We start from the raw sequence: 18,068 nt of genomic DNA, 5'->3' as shown, positions 1-18,068 counted from the left end.
TTCCTACCTACAGATTTGAGAAATAGAAAACATGTGCAAGTGTTCCAGAAATTACTAGAATAGCTATTGTAGTTCATTCTAACCACAGTTCGTGCCCACCAATTTTAAAGAAAATAGAAGTATATCACAAAATCTTTTAAATCAACTGTTTCAAATGGGGATAGCTCTTGCTTATGGGGAAGAATACTTTTAAAAGCTGAAGCTTTTTCAAACACTCACTCCTAAAACATATCTTCTTGAACCCCATAACTGCTCAGGTTTTGTCACCCCAGTATTGAGTCTTTTTTGGGTATTAGAGGTAGCTGGAGCATAGGCCTCAATAACTTTTTTCAGCCTAAGATATCCATGCCAAATGTGCACCTTTTTTCCTTCAACCTGGGGATTTTAAATCTACCCAGGGTTTGTAGATTCCCCTGGAGGAAAGTAATAGCCAAAAATAGCTGAATTTGGCGATTTTTGAGAAAAATTAGAAAAAGTGCTGTGCAAGAAAGTGTCTGGTTTGTTTGCTAAAATGGCACCAAGGAAAGGTTTCCTGTGCTAAAAGATATTTTCTTATAGGAACTTGCGAAGCTTTATGAAAAAAAATAAACATAGTTTTGGAATTTTTGTAAGTGGTAGCTATTTTTTCTAAATTTTGTACTTTCAACCTACTTTTGGTTTGTGGTAGAAACAGGTATGAAACCAATGGGTGATGATAGAAAGCTATACATTTCCAAAAGGTATACAGAAGTCTGAATTCAGCAAGGGGTCATTTCGATAGAACCCTCAAGGGTTTGTAGGTTTACCAAGAGCCAGAGGTACCAGGAGCCAACAACTCAGCTGAATCTCACATCTCACAATGTTTTTTTTATACTGTGTACTGAGTATAGAGCAATCCATACAGTAAAAAATAGAGTGGAAAATGGTACTGAAGGTTACCTATATATTTTTGAAATGTAAATCAGATGCTCAGTTGAGGACCAGTGGGTATTTGTATGTGTCTGCATTTGAGGGTACCCATACTAACAAGTGATTCAGAGGGCATTTTGCAAAATGTTTGATTTCTTACACCCTGGCTTTCCTTTGAGATTCAAAAATGCAAAAAAATCCTATTGTTAATAATAAATGTTCTACTATTCTGTAGTGCCACATGCCTCCTGATAAACGTGGTACCCAACTTGTGTGGCAGGGCCTAGCCCCAGCAACACAAAACACCCTAAAACATGACCAGGAAGCATTATATTTTACCCAGCCTATGACATGTGTTTTTACATGGCTAACTGCAGATTTTGGGCCTTAGATCAGCTGCCACTCAAGAAAACCTAACAAACCCAGACATTTCTGAAGACTAAAGTCCCAGCAGAGTCCAGTGTGGCATGTCTTGCGTAACTCTCATTAAGTAATCATACCTAGAAGCCCTTGCAAGCTTCAAATGTTTGCCTGAAATACACATTTTCCTCACATTTCTTTGACTGCATGTTTGGCATTCTGTGGGGAGCCACAGATTTCCTACCATCCAGAATTCCCCTAAGACTCCCAATAAAAATTACATCTTACTTGTATTGGGTGGGCCTAGCCCCCGCGACAGGAAAAGGCCCAAAACCCAACCTGGTTATTTTACTGAAAACCAACCCTTTTTTTGCTATTTGAGTAGTTGTGGATTTTGGGACCTGTCTCAGCCCGGAACCTAGGAAATCCCACCAGAACCGCACATTTCTAAAAACTAGACACATAGGAGAGTCTAGGGTGGTGGGCATGCACCAGGTAACTTTACCCAGAAGGAATATAAACCTCAAACGATGGCTAAAACACACTTTTTCCTGATATTTCTGTGGCAGAAAGTCTGGAAGTTGCAGGAGTCCACTAATTCCCTACCAACCGGCTTTCCTCCAAGATTCCAGATAAAAATTATGTGGGTGGGTCTATACCCCATGACAGTAAGGGTCTCAAAACTGACCTTTGTTTTTGCAATTTGGATAGCTGTTGATTTTGGTCCCTAGCTCAGTTAGAACCTAGGAAAACCTGCAAAACCTCCATATTTTTAAAAACTAGACATCTGGGAGAAACCAGAGTTACTTGTGTTGCTTTTACTGGTTAATTTTACTCCAACAACCTAGCAGACATCAACATTTGCCAAAAAACATGAATTTTCCTCACATTTCTGTTTAAGAAACTTCTGGAATCTGTGGGGATCCAGAAATTTCCAATCAACCGGAGTTCCTACACATCTCCAGATAACAATGGCAGTCCACTTGTATGTGTGGGGCAAGATAGCACAATACAATCAGCAATAGGGGGAGCTGCGGTATTTGGGGCCCTGCTCTGCCATCACCCATGAAAACCTACCAACTACAGACATTTTTGAATAGTAGGCTTAGCCCAGCCGCAAACCTCAAGCAGGAAACTGTTTAGGGAGGCATCACTGGAAAGGGGAGACTATGCCCATTTTAATCATGCCTGACTGAAATCTGGCGAGGCATCAAGCCCCAAGAAAAGTCCATTGGGTGGTAGAGACCCAATGGTAAGACAAACTTTTTTCTTACCAGTAGGTACTTTTATAGTTGGGAATTAACTTGTAGAAGTGCTGAAGGTCCTACTGACATTTCATACTATGCCGTTCCTAACACATACATATGCACAAACACTTATAGTATGTTTTTAGGATACTTAGGATACTTGTTTTTGCATCAAGTCATTTAAAAGCATGGAACACAATATTTAAAAATGTTGGTTTTGAAAGCTAACTATGTAATGGGGCTGTTAGAATCTAGATAGACTGTCAAAATGAAACTCTAATGCATTTTGTTCACAGATAACTGGATTCTTTGCATATTTAATAATCTAAAAATAATGGGACTATGATCATATTGCATTAAACAAATTGCTCATTACAACATCAACAACAAAGTACACACTGGTGAAATTCTGTTTTCTACAACCTGCACCTAAAAAGCAGGTAGTCCCAGTGCATGCAACATCTGGCAACATTCATATATTCTTTGTAGACAGCTTTAACTTCTCTGATAATACAATCATAACAACCGTAGCATTTTCTACATTAAATACAATTTTGCTAGCTTTAGTTAATGAGATACCCCATTAGGCAACACTTTGCTTCATTAAAACACTATAGGGGCCTTGTGGAGCATAAGCCAATTTGTCATACAAAATATTCATTAATACACATAGTTCACTAATAAGACCATTTAACAATTAATCTTATGTATAACAGTACAATTTAGAGTCAATTAACATCTGTAAGAAATTGAATGCTAAATATATTATAAAACAATACTAATGTTACAACACATTGTGTATATCAATCTAAAATATACTTATTATTTGCCTGCTGACTGTCTGTGGTGGAGCCCATTCTGAATTCTCTGTTTTGCCACTCTGCGCTGCTGCACTATGTTGGCACAAATCCCAAATGTCTGTGGAGGACATATACTAATCTGAAGAATGTATGCTCACAAAGCATCTTGTCTTAAGATAACGGATGAGTCATGGAGAGTCTTATCTTGAGAAATCACAAGGGTCACTTACATGTTCAAAGTATTTTTTTGTGTATTTATCCAAAGCGAAAGTAGAATTGTTTTTCATATTTCCATTTTTTTTGTGAGGCCTTAAAAACCGTCACCATTTCCATCCTTATCTAAACTGAAAGTGGAAGTAGTTTCCCTCTTTTCAGCTCTTTGTGTGAGTTAATAAAAATAGACCATTATTGTTGTGACCAGGAGTTAGAATTTCCTAGCGTATCTAAACCCAAGTTAGAAGTAGAGTTCCTGTTTTGATGCAAGCTTAAGACGACTTAAAAATAGGGCTAATAATGCAAGGTACGACCTGTGTGCTGATTTCATATTTTTTTGAGAACGATGTAATGGTGGAGTTCTCAGTGGATACAATGGCTTTGAGAAGACATATGAAGCTGGTGTTCCAACCCTCTCTGTTACGCTTCTACATGGAATTCTTCTATTGGTCTAGTTCAAAATGACCACCTTATGAACTGTTGGATAGGCTTTGGACTATGGATGGTGAGGCTATATGAGGATTGTAGAAATTTGTGAAGAACTGTATGATAAGGGGTGTATGCGGTTTATTTTGTGTATGGTACATGACTATGATTCAGATAGTCTAACATGGTCGACACAAGCGGCGGACATGGGAAATTTGTGACCTATCATGCTCACCTTCATATACAAGAGGTGCTTAAGATGGCACTGGACTACAACACTGATCACACATGTTCAAGGAACAATCTCTTGCTATTACGTTGGAACTATAAGTAGAAGGATTGTTGTGAGTTTATTGTCAGTATAAGAAGTATGGTATCCTAGCATTGTTGATTTACAATTCCGGGTCTATACAAACAGGTGTACATAGGATAGGACATTCTCACCCATACTGTGTGGAGAGTATGGATCTTGAGATGCAATTGAATGGCCTGACTTGGCCCTGAGGTGTAATTTTACTATCATGTCTAGTGACCGATGTGGGACCCTGGATTCTTGTGAGTTATTAGTGTAAATGCAGTGTTATAAACCTTTTTCACACTGAAGTGAATAATTTGGTTTATAATGAATGTGTATACTATAACTATTTTTACAGGCTCAGAAAGGAAACCTCTCCATATACTCTTTGAGATAAGTATTTTGGAATTTCAGGTTCTTTGGAGTTTAGGAATTCAGAGATTAGATAAGGCGGTTAGCTGACAGGTGTGATGTATGCATGGATTTAAAATTATTTGGCACCATTTATAAATTCAATTCAAGCTTTATTTCGGAACATGTACCATAAAAGTAACAAATACAAACATAAGAACAAGTTCACAAGAATGTATGTAAAAATTGAATAATAAATAATCACAGAAAAAATGGTGGAATCTTCATGCTAAAAATCATTCCACGTTTTTCAACATCCGATATTTAGAAATCCCATGCCAGAAGTCTCTATCGGGAATAATTATGGCTTGTTCACTTATCATTTTGAGAATCTATACTAGGTGATGGACCAAACTTAGATTCTCAAACAAAGAACACAAGATAAGACTTGGGCAAATACATATAATAGTTCACAGAACCTATGAATCTCCTCCCAATATTAAAAAGTTTAATATAATAAAAATATGTATTCAGATCTAGAAATTGAAATAATAGCAATTGAAAACACATTTGCTACCCTTAAGTACATATTCTATCTATTTATGAAACCTGTTCTGTGCCACCAGATAGCTGCAAAAAACGTTGCCACAGCACACGCCATCAGCCCATGGGTGTTTGTACTACAAATCCTAAATGCCGAATGACGGTCTCTGATGCCCAATGTCTTACAAAGAGGTCTTATCCAACGGGCCCTTTGCGTTTTAAATGCTGGACAGTAGAATAGAAGATGACTAATAGTTTCTCTAGTGTTACATCCCATCGGGCAAGAATTTGACGAGCTAGTATATTGCTTCTATCTAGCTATAATATTGTGCACTAGTAAGGATCCCAGTCTAAGTCTTAGATAAAGTGCACGTGCCACTGGGTGTGTAATAGTTTCTAAAAAATGCTTGAACTCATAGTGACACTTGAAAGATAAGAAGCTGTCTGTCATACTACCCGACGGGACAGCTGCTAGAGCTAACATATGTACATTTTCCCAGTATGCGTCCTTCAACATTTGGGGAGCATTTTTTGGAAGGTGCAAGGGGTCTGCCCAGTAGGACCCCAGCCCGAATTTAAAAAAAATCCTTTTTACATACTTGCATCAATGGGATTTTATCAACCTGAGGATCTCGTAAAAGCGCTGTTAGCCATGTCCTATAAGGATCTAATGCTACTGAGGACCAAATCTGCAAGATCCATAATTGAGTGCAGATTTAGGTCCATTCGGATGGGCAAGGTTGGAGAACTAGATGGAACTTTTAACGGGGCTTTAATAAAGAGATTTTCTGCTCTTCCTATATCTTGGAGCTTGACATGCCCCCAGAGCTCAGCGCCATATGAAATACCTGCTCTAGCATGCAATTTATAAATATCCATTGACAAGACGGACGGTTTAGACGCAAATCTCAAAATGCCTCCTGTCTTTTGTTTCAGGGCCAAAAGGGACTTTTACAGGTGTGATGTCCAGTTATGGGAGTCGTCTAACCTGATAATAATCAAAATCACTGACACGTTCAAGGACCTCACCATTGAGGACTATTTTTTTTTTTGCCTATATTTTGGGTCACCAAATATCATGCATTTAGTTTTGGTGCAGTTTATTTGTAGGCCGAAGTCCTTGCAAAAATCAGAGAGTTTTCCAAAAGCCTAGATAATCCAGAGGCAGTTTGGGACAAGAGCAGGGTGTCATCAGCAAACAGCAGGCATGGTGTCTTGATACCACCCAATTTCGGTGCATCATTTTGGGTATCAAGGAAATATGGGATACATGCATTTATAAAAAGGAAGAAAAGGGTTGGAGCTAACACACAAACCCCTGTCTAACACCTTTCTGCAGGGGAAACTCATCAGATAGCTCTCCATCCCTTCCCCACCTTACTCTGGCAAAGCTATCTGTGTACAGTTCCCTAATCAAATGTAGCAATGGACCCGGTACTCCAATTTTGACGAAAGTCTCACACAACTTAGGATGGGAGACCAGGTCAAAAGCAGATCTAAGATCAACGAAGGCAACAAAGAGCCTGCCACCGTCCAGGTCCACCACCTTCCATTTTATTGTGAGAAAGCTAAAGACCTGGTCCATCGTGGCTGTCGCTTGCCTAAAGCCTGCCTGAAAAGGCCCCATTTTCTTCCATGCAAATTCTAAACCTTCCCAACACCTGAAACGAAAAGATTTTTTGGAGGTTGTCTAGGAGGCTAATCGGTCTATAATTCCCCGGGGCCAATTTGTCCCCTTTTTTATGAATAAGGACAATTATTGCACCCTTCCTACGAATGAGGAAGGATGTTCGTCTCCAAGATAGCATTTGAAACCTTATTAATATAAGGGGCCCATAATGTCAGGTCAGACTTGTATAAATCAGATGGAATCCTGTCTAATCCCAGAGCCTTCCCTAGTTTTTGTGCCCTAATAGCTGTCTCAGTTTCTTTCATAGTGAAAGGTGCAATAGCACCTGCCCAATCAATCCCAGCCACAATTTCCTCTTCTGCTCCCACTATTGAATCGAAATCCTGGCTATAGAGTTTGGTAAAATAGGAGAACCAGATGTTTGGAGGAATATGGCAGTCAGGCCTAGGGCTCGAGTTTCTTCCTTCATTAGAGACTAGGGTCCAAAAACGCCTTGTGTTTGAATCCCTGGCAGCTGCCAACAGTTCTTGCCTATGCTCTCTGCCCAATGTGCCTTGCTAAACTTGATTACATCCGTGTAATCACGCCTTGCCATTACTATAGCAGGTCTATCCCATAGTTTAAGTGGTTCCAGAAGGGCACTTTTGGCTCTCCTGCAAACATTATTGAACCATGGATTAGATTTAACTGGTCTGAGCCGCTCCCTTACCTTGTTTTCTCTAATAAAAAGAGCCTTCAGAGAAGCAAAAAACTCAGTGTGTTTAGCCATGGTCTGATCAGCAGGATAAGTATTTGGAACTGCATACCTCAAAACCAGATCAGACAGTTGGGCTTGCAATGCGCCTTTGTTCTTAAAGGTCTCCCATCTTAATGCATGCTGGTTACTAGCCACCACCAGGGCAGGCATAGCTCTCTCGGCTTGCTTTGTTGGTTCGACCTCAACAAACCACCTGTTCCACTCCAAAAAAAGGGGGAAATGATCGCTGTAGCGATGATCTCCCACTTTAACATCCTTTATCTCATGCCACATCCTGTCATCAATAAGGAAATAATAAATAAAACTACTATAGGACCCTCTAGAGAACGTGGAACATGCTGGAATGTCCGAAGGAAAATGCCAGTTTCCTGGCCGTAGACCATGTGACAGCATTAACTCGATAACCTGCCACACCCTCGGATTAGATTTGAACTGATTTGTCAGCGTATGAAAGGATGGAATTCCCCTTATTTCATCCTCTTCCTGAGCTAGCTCTGAAAAAAGTAAATTGGGCTCTAATAAAGTGTTAAAATCACCAGCTAAAATAAGGAAATGTGAAGGGAGTACCTCAGCCACAAAAGTGTTTAACAAAGATATAGTTTCTGAGGTTTTACTAGGGGGGCCTGGCCTATTGTAAAGGTTTATGCACATAAGTGTGGGACCCAGCTTTAGTTTGATTGAAACAGACAGAATGTCAGGAGAATTAACAGTGATTTCCTTCACTTCCCTAACCTTAGCTATCTTTATCCATGTAATAAGACCCCCTCCTGCCCTCCCCGCAGATTAGGGGACAGCCTCATTGCAGAATGATGTAAACCCTTGCCTATGTAAGTTAGTAGTGGCCCAGGTTTCCTGGAAGAGGCAAATGCTACAAGAATCAATTAGGGAGACCCAGTATGGGTCATCAATCTTGTTCCGTAAACTGGCTATATTCCAGGAAATACATTGGAGTGAACAAGCCTAGGTCTAGGATCATTGGAGACCCCCCAACAAGACACCAAAGGCCAGGATAATGCATCATCTTGTATACTTGGACTCTGTTCCAGTGTGCCACCCCTCTGGCATGACCCTGGAAACCACGCTCCTACCATTTATAAATTAATATATTTCCTTTGTTCTAGATGTTATGTGGCAATAAGAATTTGCTTCAGATTTTCAAGGGTCAATTTATTTGCGAATGCATGTGGGCATGATGACGTTGGTGTGTGGTTTACTGGTTTGGCACAAATGGATGAGGGTGCACTTTGAGATGTCACAAGTTTTATGTGAAGGGTTATGGTATTAGGGCATAGGCATCTATTCCATCCGACACACATCACATGGTTACTTATGTAAACATGGGTATACATTGGAATATTTAGGCCCGTATTTATGCTTTTTTTGCGCCGCATTTGCGTCGTTTTTTGACGCAAAAACGGCGCAACCTTGCAAAATGCCATTGTATTTTGTAGGTTTGCGCCGTTTTGCGTCAAAAAGCGGCGCAAATGCGGCGCTAAAAAAAGTATAAATACGGGCTTAGAGTCTAATACATTAAAAACATTTTATGTCCTTTACACCTCTATTTTGGTGGGTGGTGGTACCACCAATGTTCATTTATGTAACATGTGGTTTTTAATATGTTTGTTTATAGCCCTGATGAAGTTGGAGGCAAATTCGCCATAATGATCAAACATGTTTTGGATGTGTTGATGTCAAGAATACATGCTTTACTGATATCATGAGAATATTATTTTTACAGACAGTTAGTCTAAAGGGCCAAAAGGAGCCTGCAGATTTAATAAAAGACTAACATGGATTTGTAAAAAAACCTTTTTTGAACTTGGGGAGGTTATAATGTTTTCTGATACATTTGAGTGCTCAGGGCAACTTGAAGTCGTGGAACCGTTACGGTCCTTTTGAGGAGTGTTGGGTAGCCGTCCCTCACCCTAGGCACCAAGGGCTAGATGTAAGAAGCGTTAGCGAATTATTATCTAGTTGCACACATTTACCGGAAGTTTTAGAATGAACTGAAAGCATTTGTTGCGCGATTTCACCAAACTGACAATTTACATATCAGTATTTGTGAGTCACTGTTACTAATTCCCTAATACCGATTCGCAAATTGTATGTGTCAACCATTTATAAATACCGACTAGTCACAAAATGTGGATTTTGCTAGTGTAAATTACCACAAACTCTGATGGTAAAACGAAGTGCAACATATAAAAAAGCTCAAAATGCAACAAGGTGTTCTGCAATGGCAGCTCTGTACGTGATTGCGGGGAGGACATGGATTGTTAATGTCCTTCAGAGAAGGAGGAGGATACAGGAACGAATATCCAGAGTGAGAGTTACGCTTTTCCAACAAACAGAGGAGGAAACATACAAAAAAAAGGCTGAGTAGTTCAGTTATTTTGGATCGAATTGCAGAAATAAGGCCTCAGCTGCTTGAGAGAAACACTCTCAGAAGCACTGCCATACCCATCAATGTGCAGATACTACCCTCAGTCCATCTTTTAGCCACTGGGAGTTACCAAGGTGTCATTGTTGCTGCAGGTAGGGTATCACAGAGTGCCCTTTCTAGGTTTTTAAAGGCTTTCCCAGATGAAATGGCACAGAAATTACATGATTATATAACTTTCCTTAGCACAGCACAGGAGTTGCAGTTAGCCAAATTGAACTTTTATCACATTGCACTCTATTTTCTCATGTAATAAGATGTATTGATGAAGCCCATGTTCCCACCTGTCCTCCATCTTATAACGAGTACATATTTAGAAACAGGAAGAACACTCATTCACTCAATACCCAAGTGATGTCTGGTGCAAAGTATATCATAACAGATCTTGTTTCAAAGTACCCTGACAGTGCAAATGACTCATTCATGATCAGGCATAGCAGCATATGCTGAGGGGAGAGTTTGACGATGTTTACCTACTTGGTAAATATGACCTATGAACATGACATAAGTGTCCTAAATGTCCAAATTGTAGCTATGGTAACCACAATCCCAATTGTTTCGCAGGTGACAGTGCATATGCTCTGAGATCATGGATCACCTTATCACCATCCTTCCAACCAAAGGGTGCTGCGCTATAATGCAGCACACAAACAGACCTAGTCTGTCATTGAGAGGACAGATGGATTACTGAAAAGTAGAGTATGTTGTCTCCATAAAGGTAGGGGTGCCCTACAATATTCCCAAGGACAATTTGCAAGATCATTACTACATGTGTAATTATTCATAAGGTAGCAATGAGGAAAGGGTTGTCAGTAGTCATGTCTGAATCAGTATCTGATGACGGTGTGACCCAAAACCCACCTATACAGACAATACAGGCTGGCTCATTGGCAGCAGAAGGAAGAGTCAAGCATAGAGCCATTACAAACCATTACTTCTGAGGTATGTTAATGATGATGTCTGTCATATTTTGCATAAAGCTAAACACAAGACATGCTGTGTGAAACATTATAACATTTATTTTTCAGGTTGTAAGGAGAGATGTAACATTCTTTTCACTCTTCATAAAATTAAAATTAAAGAAAATCATCAGTACATCATGTTAATGAAATAGCAAAATATGACATAAAAATATGTAGTGCAAATGTAAGAATTATTACTGTTTGCATCTACTACAAACTGAACTTTGTCACACAGATGTAGTGGAGCCTTTAGTATCAGCGACACTAACTCATGTTCTTCTGCGAGGCACAGTCATTGCCTCATTCACAGAGACACTGCTATGACGGGATTGTTCCTCACTTTTGGCAGGTCAACTGCTTTAACTCATGAAATTTGAGAGGTCTGTAAACGTTCTAATGCTGTGGTGTCACATCGAAACTCTAGGAACCAATTTCAACCTGCGCCCCTAGACAAAGGCGTGAGTGTGTTGAAGTAGCCTGTGCAAGGTGATCTATTGACTGACTCAATATATCCATATGTGAGAATAAATATATGTTAAGTATGCCTGTATGTTGCATTGTCCTGTTACTTCGGGCCATATAAATTGCTCATAGTCTTTGCCATATGGTCCACTTTTGCCTCAAGGGACTTGTGGGATTCCTCAATGGTTGTCACTAGATGTTGGAAGCCACTTGTGATGCTTCGATCTAGCCCCAAAATGTTTTTGTTCATTATCCTCATGTACTTGTTTTGTAGGTCATGTACCTTCAACAAAAGGTCTTCAAGACGTCCAAACAATTGTGTTGCATCACCTATTTCTTGGGTGGACCCTGATATAGGATTAAGTTGCCAGACAACACTGCAATGTTGGACACAATTAATCCTGTGCAGTTGCCTGCACCTTACTGGAGATTCTTCTGTGACATTAGGGCTGCCTGCATCATCTACTTCATCAGTAGGCAGTGTGTAACTGCTATGTTGAGGGCTGCAACCTTGCCTCTCGGGTGACATATGTGGCATATTGGTCTCATTCCCTGCTCCTACGCACATATGTGAATCTTCCTGACCCTCTTCTTCAGACTCATGATCTCTTTGTGTTGGGATACCTGTTTAGAAATGCAAAGTGAAAAATGTTCGTAAATGTTGTAATGTAATACCTTTGTTTGTATAATTTTAAGTACGCTAAGGCCAAGATTTATACTTGATTTGTGCCAAATTTGCATCATTTATTTTACACAAATTCCGTGCAAACCTAACTCCACTTTTATACTTTGGCACTAGACCCGTCTAGCTCCAAAGTTTTGGAGTTTAAGTTATTTTTTGCTTGCGGGAAACTACCTTGCGTCAATGAGATACAAGGTAGGCCTTCCCAGGCAAAAAATGACGATATGACCTTAGCGCCATATTTATCCCCATGCTAAAATCAAGCACGGTGGGAAGGAGGCCTTAAATAATGGCGCTAGGCTTGCTTAGCACCATTATTTAGCGCCTGGGTCAGGGCAGGCATTAGGGGACCTGTGATCCTATTTCCATGGTCAGAGACCATGGAATGGGCCCACGGGTGCCCTTCCCTAGCCCCAGGGACACCCCCCACCCACATCAGAGGGAAACCAGAGGATGTGGGGCCCCCATCACAGGTAAGTCAGGAAAGTACAGGTATTATAATATCTTTTTAAAGTGTCATGGGGGACCTAACTTGGGTCCCCCTACATGGCACTGGACCCAATGGCCATGCCCAGGGGACATATGTCCCCTGGCATGGTCATTAGGGTGGTGGGCATGACTCCTGTCTTTACTAAGGCAGGAGTCATGTCCATGGGTGTTGTGCATCAAACAATGACGCTAGTCTCTTTAGAGGCATATTTTTACTTGCGTCATCCTTTGATACATAATCTCCGGTTCCCCCTGAGCCTCCCTCCATACCGCCAGCTACTGTCATTCCATAAATATGACGGCTGGCCGGCATCTTGGAATGGCGCTAGCGGGTGGTATACTTTTTCATGCAAAACTGCGTTAGCACAGTTTTGTGTGAAAAAGTATGAATCAGGGCCTATGTTTGCTTTGTACTTTAGGTATTCATAATGGAGTACTACTTATCCCATAGTACATTATTAGGTTAGGCCTAACACTATAATTGTGTTTTTAATGTATTATAGTGTAGGTAAACAATTCCCCGCCTAAAAAGGTCACAATGTTGCCTCACATATTGCTGCAAAAATGCTATTGTACCACTGTAAGTGTATGTATGACTCTTATCTCTTGAAGCAGCAGGAGCCTCGGAAATGTTAATATTGTGGACTGGATCATTTCCTCAAGGCACGTTGTTGGTGGCTAAGTTGGAGATCCTCCTCTTGTTGCACCTGATGCATTTCTGCAAGCTGAGAATTTTTTTTTGGTCCTGGCTCAGAGATTATACCACCTTTCATGGGTCTTGTTTATTGATCTCTGTGTGAACCCCCACAGAAGTAATACACTCCTGGATGTTGAGCCATATTTTTTTCATCTGTGTCTCTGTCACAGAGAGGGGTGTTTTGCCAAACAAAGCATTATATTAGGATACACACTCTTCAGTGAGTATTTCCAACTCTTTTTCTGGAAACTTTGATGTTCTGTTCTCTCTTCAAGGGCCTTCTACTCTTCATGATTCTGCCTGGACATTTCCTACTTTCCACAGCTGGATGGCTGATCCAAATTGGATTGGCCTGGCAGACACCAGCCCCAATGCTTTCCAGTGTTTTTATTGCCTGCTGCGGCCCACTTCCTGTTTGTGTTGTTATTAGTGATTGTCAGGAAAAACTTTGGTATTAGCAACTTGATTTGCTATTTACTGAATCGCTATGTGTGATTCCTTAAATTGTGAATGCGATTTATACCAAATCAGTAATGGCTAGTCAATTACATTCGTAAACACCAAGGCCCAGATTCATACTTTTTGCCGCAAAACGGCGCAAATGCAGTTTTGAGGCAAAAAGTATAGTGCCAGCTTGCGCCATTCCACAGTGCCACCCGGGCGCCATATTAAAGGAATGGTGCAAGGCAGTGCTAAACCTGGGCTAGCATCCCAAAAGAGGATGCTAGCCAGGTGGGGGTGGCGGTAGGGAAGGAGGGGTTGTGCGTCAGGAAATGATGCTAGCCTGGTTAGAGGCAAAAAAAATCCTTCCCTGGTACTGATAGGGGTCTTGCCTGCCCCCCCCCTCCCAGAGCCACAGGTCTCTCACCTCCCATCCCCCAACCTAAACACAAATACACATTGCAAAACACACACATGCACACACGCATACCGACATTCGCCCATGCATGCATACATCCATGCACACACCCACACACACTGACATACATTCATGCACACACGCATTCACACATCACAACATACACGCACACTCACATGCATTCATGCGCACACGCACCACACCTGCATGCACGCACGCAGACACATACTCCCCTACCCCAACACACACAACACACCCTCTCCTGTCAGAGCACCTGACTTACCTGTTTGCAGGGGGTCCTCTAGCAGGGGATGGGATGCGGCGCTGCTGCCAGCAGCAGGCCCGCTAGCGGAACACCGCCAGGCCGTATCATGTGTCATGATACGGTCGGCGGTGTTCTACTGGCGTGGCGCTGCTGCTGTCAGCAGCGCCTCCTTACTGCCGTCCGCCGTCATGACCGTAGCCGGAATTCTGCCAGCCTTCTGGCAGAATTCCAGCTACGGTCATATTATGGTGGACAGTAGGTAGCCACGGCGATGGTCTTTTGGAGGCCGTCGCCATGGCGGTAGGCAGGATTTCCTGCCAATGTTATTATGAGCTCCATAGGGTTTTTATTGTGTAGATTGCACTCATGTGATATTGTTAAGATGTGGTATCCATTATAAGCCTGAATCAATGGGTACTCCTAGGTTTCTGACTTCTCTTGATTATGTAGCAGTGGGTCCCATGTTTCTTAAGCCATATGGCTGGACGCTGCTATTTCTTTCAGTGTCTATAGGTCATAATGCTGTTTGTTTGGTATTGGGCTTTAGATGGTTATTCTCATCCACATGTTTATGGCCCAAAGGTAGTCATGAGTGTTTAAATTGTTAGGCTTTCCAGAACATCCATTTTTAAACTAATTTGGATGTCATCAGGATAGTTATCATAGGTGAGGTTGAATGATTTAGTCTGGTTTTGTACGGGGTTAGGTAAATGTTGAATAGAAGAGGGGATATGATGGACCTCTAACGGACACCACAGTTTTGTGTGTGAGGAGCTAATGTGAAAGGTAGTACAAATACTACTTTGTGGTCACAGCTGAGAGGCCAAGAATGCAATGGCCATTAGCCTTATCATCTTTCACATATGGTATGTCAAACAAGACTGTGCTGTTTGAAAAGATTGCAGAACTGTGCAAGACATTGAATCCTGCATTTCTTAAGCCAACAACTTTTTTTTACATTTTCTATTCCTGATACATTCATGATGGTCACAACTGCTAAAGCATATTTTGTTTAGGGTTATGCTTTACAACGAGGTCAACAAATCTTTTCACCCAGCGTAAGTGTGTGGAGACGTAAGGCAGCAAAAAATTCACAACAAATCAATTAAGAATGGCAGTGTGATCCATTTGGCAACACAAAGAAAATTCCCCTGGGAAATAAAGTTAAGGAGTTTTATACAAGCTCAGAATCAAAATCATGCAGACAATTCGCAATATAAAATTATAAAGATACAGAAATACCAGCAGTTGACCAAGGCGATAGAAAAGATTCAAACTAACATCAAAAGGACTAAACATTCAACAAAGGTGTTAGATCTGACAGTCTTAGGGTGGTCACCCCCAACTTTTTGCCTGCCTCTCTCTACTTTTTGACACTATTTTTGCTGGTTTTAGGACTCTGTGCACTTTACCACTGCTAACCAGTGCTAAAGTGCATATTCTCTCTCCTTTAAAACATGGTAACATTGGGCCATACGAAATTGACACATTTAATTTACTTATAAGTCCCTAGTAAAGTGTACTGCATGTGCCCAGGGCCTATAAATTAAATGCTACTAGTGGGCCTGCAGAACTGATTGTGCCACCCACACAAGTAGCCCCTTAACCATGTCTCAGTTATGCCATTGCAAGGCCTCTGTGAGCAGTTTCACTGCTACTTCGATTTGACATTTAAAAGTACTTGCCAAGCCTTAAACTCCCCTTTTTCTACATATAAGTCACCCCTAAGGTAGGCCCTAGGTAACCCATAGGGCAGGGTGCTATGTGGGTAAAAGGCAGGACATATACCTGGGTGTTTTCTGTGTCCTGGCAGTGGAAAACTCCTTAATTCATTTTCCACTGCTGTGAGGCCTGCTCCTTTCATAAGCTAACATTAGGGCTACCCTCATATACTGTTTGAGTGGTAGATTCTGATCAGAAAGGGGTAGAGAGGTCATATTTAGTATGTCCTGAATGGTAATACAAAATCCTGCTTATTGGTGAAGTTGGATTTTATATTACTATTTTAGAAATGCCACTTATAGAAAGTGAGCATTTCTCTGCACTTAAATCCTTCTGTGCCTTACAATCCACACCTGGGTGGGCTGGCTGACAGCTCCCTTGTGCATTTCACCCAGACAACCACAAACACAGGATGCTCAGTCACACTTGCACACATCTGCATACTGAATGGGTCTTCCGGGGCTGGAAGGGAGGAGGGCCTAACACCTACATATCAAAAGACAGTGGCCTGCCCTCACGCAATGGACTGCCACACTCCCTACTGGGACCCTGGCAGACAGGATTGTACTGAAAGAGGACCTTGTGTACTTCAAAAACACTCTTTGAAGTCTCCCCCACTTTAAAGGCACTTTTGGGTATATTATCTGGGTCCCTGACCCTACCAATTTAGGCACTTCAAGATACTCCTTGGGAGAGACACTCTGCCCCAGAACCTGCATCCTGCCCAGAAGGAACTACCTGGCTGCCCAAAGGACTCACCTGGACTGTTTTTCTGAGAAGCACTGCTGCCTTGCTGTTGCCCTGCTGAATTGCTAGCCTCTGGCTCTGCTGAGAAGTGCGTGCTCTCCAAGGGCTTGAATTAAGCTTGCCTCTTGTTCCTGAAGTCTCAGGGCCAAAAAGACTTAGGGGCATATTTATACTCTGTTTGCCCCGAATGTGCGTCAAAAGTTTTGATGCACATTCGGCGCAAACCTTACACCATATTTATACGATGAGCCCCGACCCCGCGAATGTAAAAATTCTTCAGTGTGCATCATTTTCTGGATGCGGGAAACCGCCTTGCGTTAATGACATGCAAGGTAGGCGTTCCCCTCCAGAAAATGACTTTAAGGCCTGTGTGCCTTATTTATAATCCCATGTCATTTTGACGCAGAGGAGGGGACGGGCCTTAAAAAATGGCACCCAGCCTGATGTGTGCAGTTTTTTAACGCCTGAGTGAGGGCAGGCGTTAAGGGACCTGTGGGCTCATTTCCATGGTCTCTGACCATGGAATCAGTCCACAGGTGCCCTTTCCTGCCACATCCACCCACCCCTGGAGGACACGCATGGATGGGGGACCCATCCCATGTAAGTACAGGTAAGTTGAGGTAAGTATTTATTTTTTTATGTAGTGGCACGGGGGCCTATCTTGGGCCCCCCTACATGCCACTGTGCCCAATGGCCATGCTCAGGGGACAGAAGTCCCCTGGGCATGGTCATTGGGCAGGGTGGCATGACTCCTGTCTTTCCTAAGACAGGAGTCATTTCAGTGGGGGTTGTGCTTCAAAAAGTGGTGCAAGTCCGGTTAGAGCCATGATTTTTTCCTTTAACCTGACTTGCACCATTTTTTGACGCACAACCCCTATTTTCCCATATGACGGCGACGGCTAACATCAATCCATAAATAAGGCACCTGTCTGGCACGTTGGAATGGCATTAGCTGGCTGTACATTTTTTTATGCAAACCAGCGTCGGCGCCAGTTTGCGTGAAAAAGTATAAATATGGGCCTTAATCTCTGCAAAGAAACTCCTTGTGCAGTGAAAATCGACGCACAGCCTCCAGAATCAACGCACAGCCTGCCTCGCGGTGATTTAATCATTGCATCGCCGAACCTGAACGATGCAGCCTGACTTCCTGCGTGGAGAATTGACGCAGTACCTGCTGTTCGACAGAAACTCCGACGCATTGCCCCACAGATTGACGAAGCCCCTGTGAGTTCA

Source organism: Pleurodeles waltl, chromosome 5 (assembly GCF_031143425.1).
Source record: "Pleurodeles waltl isolate 20211129_DDA chromosome 5, aPleWal1.hap1.20221129, whole genome shotgun sequence".
NCBI lineage: Eukaryota > Metazoa > Chordata > Amphibia > Caudata > Salamandridae > Pleurodeles > Pleurodeles waltl.
Note: the sequence above shows the minus strand (reverse complement) of the source record.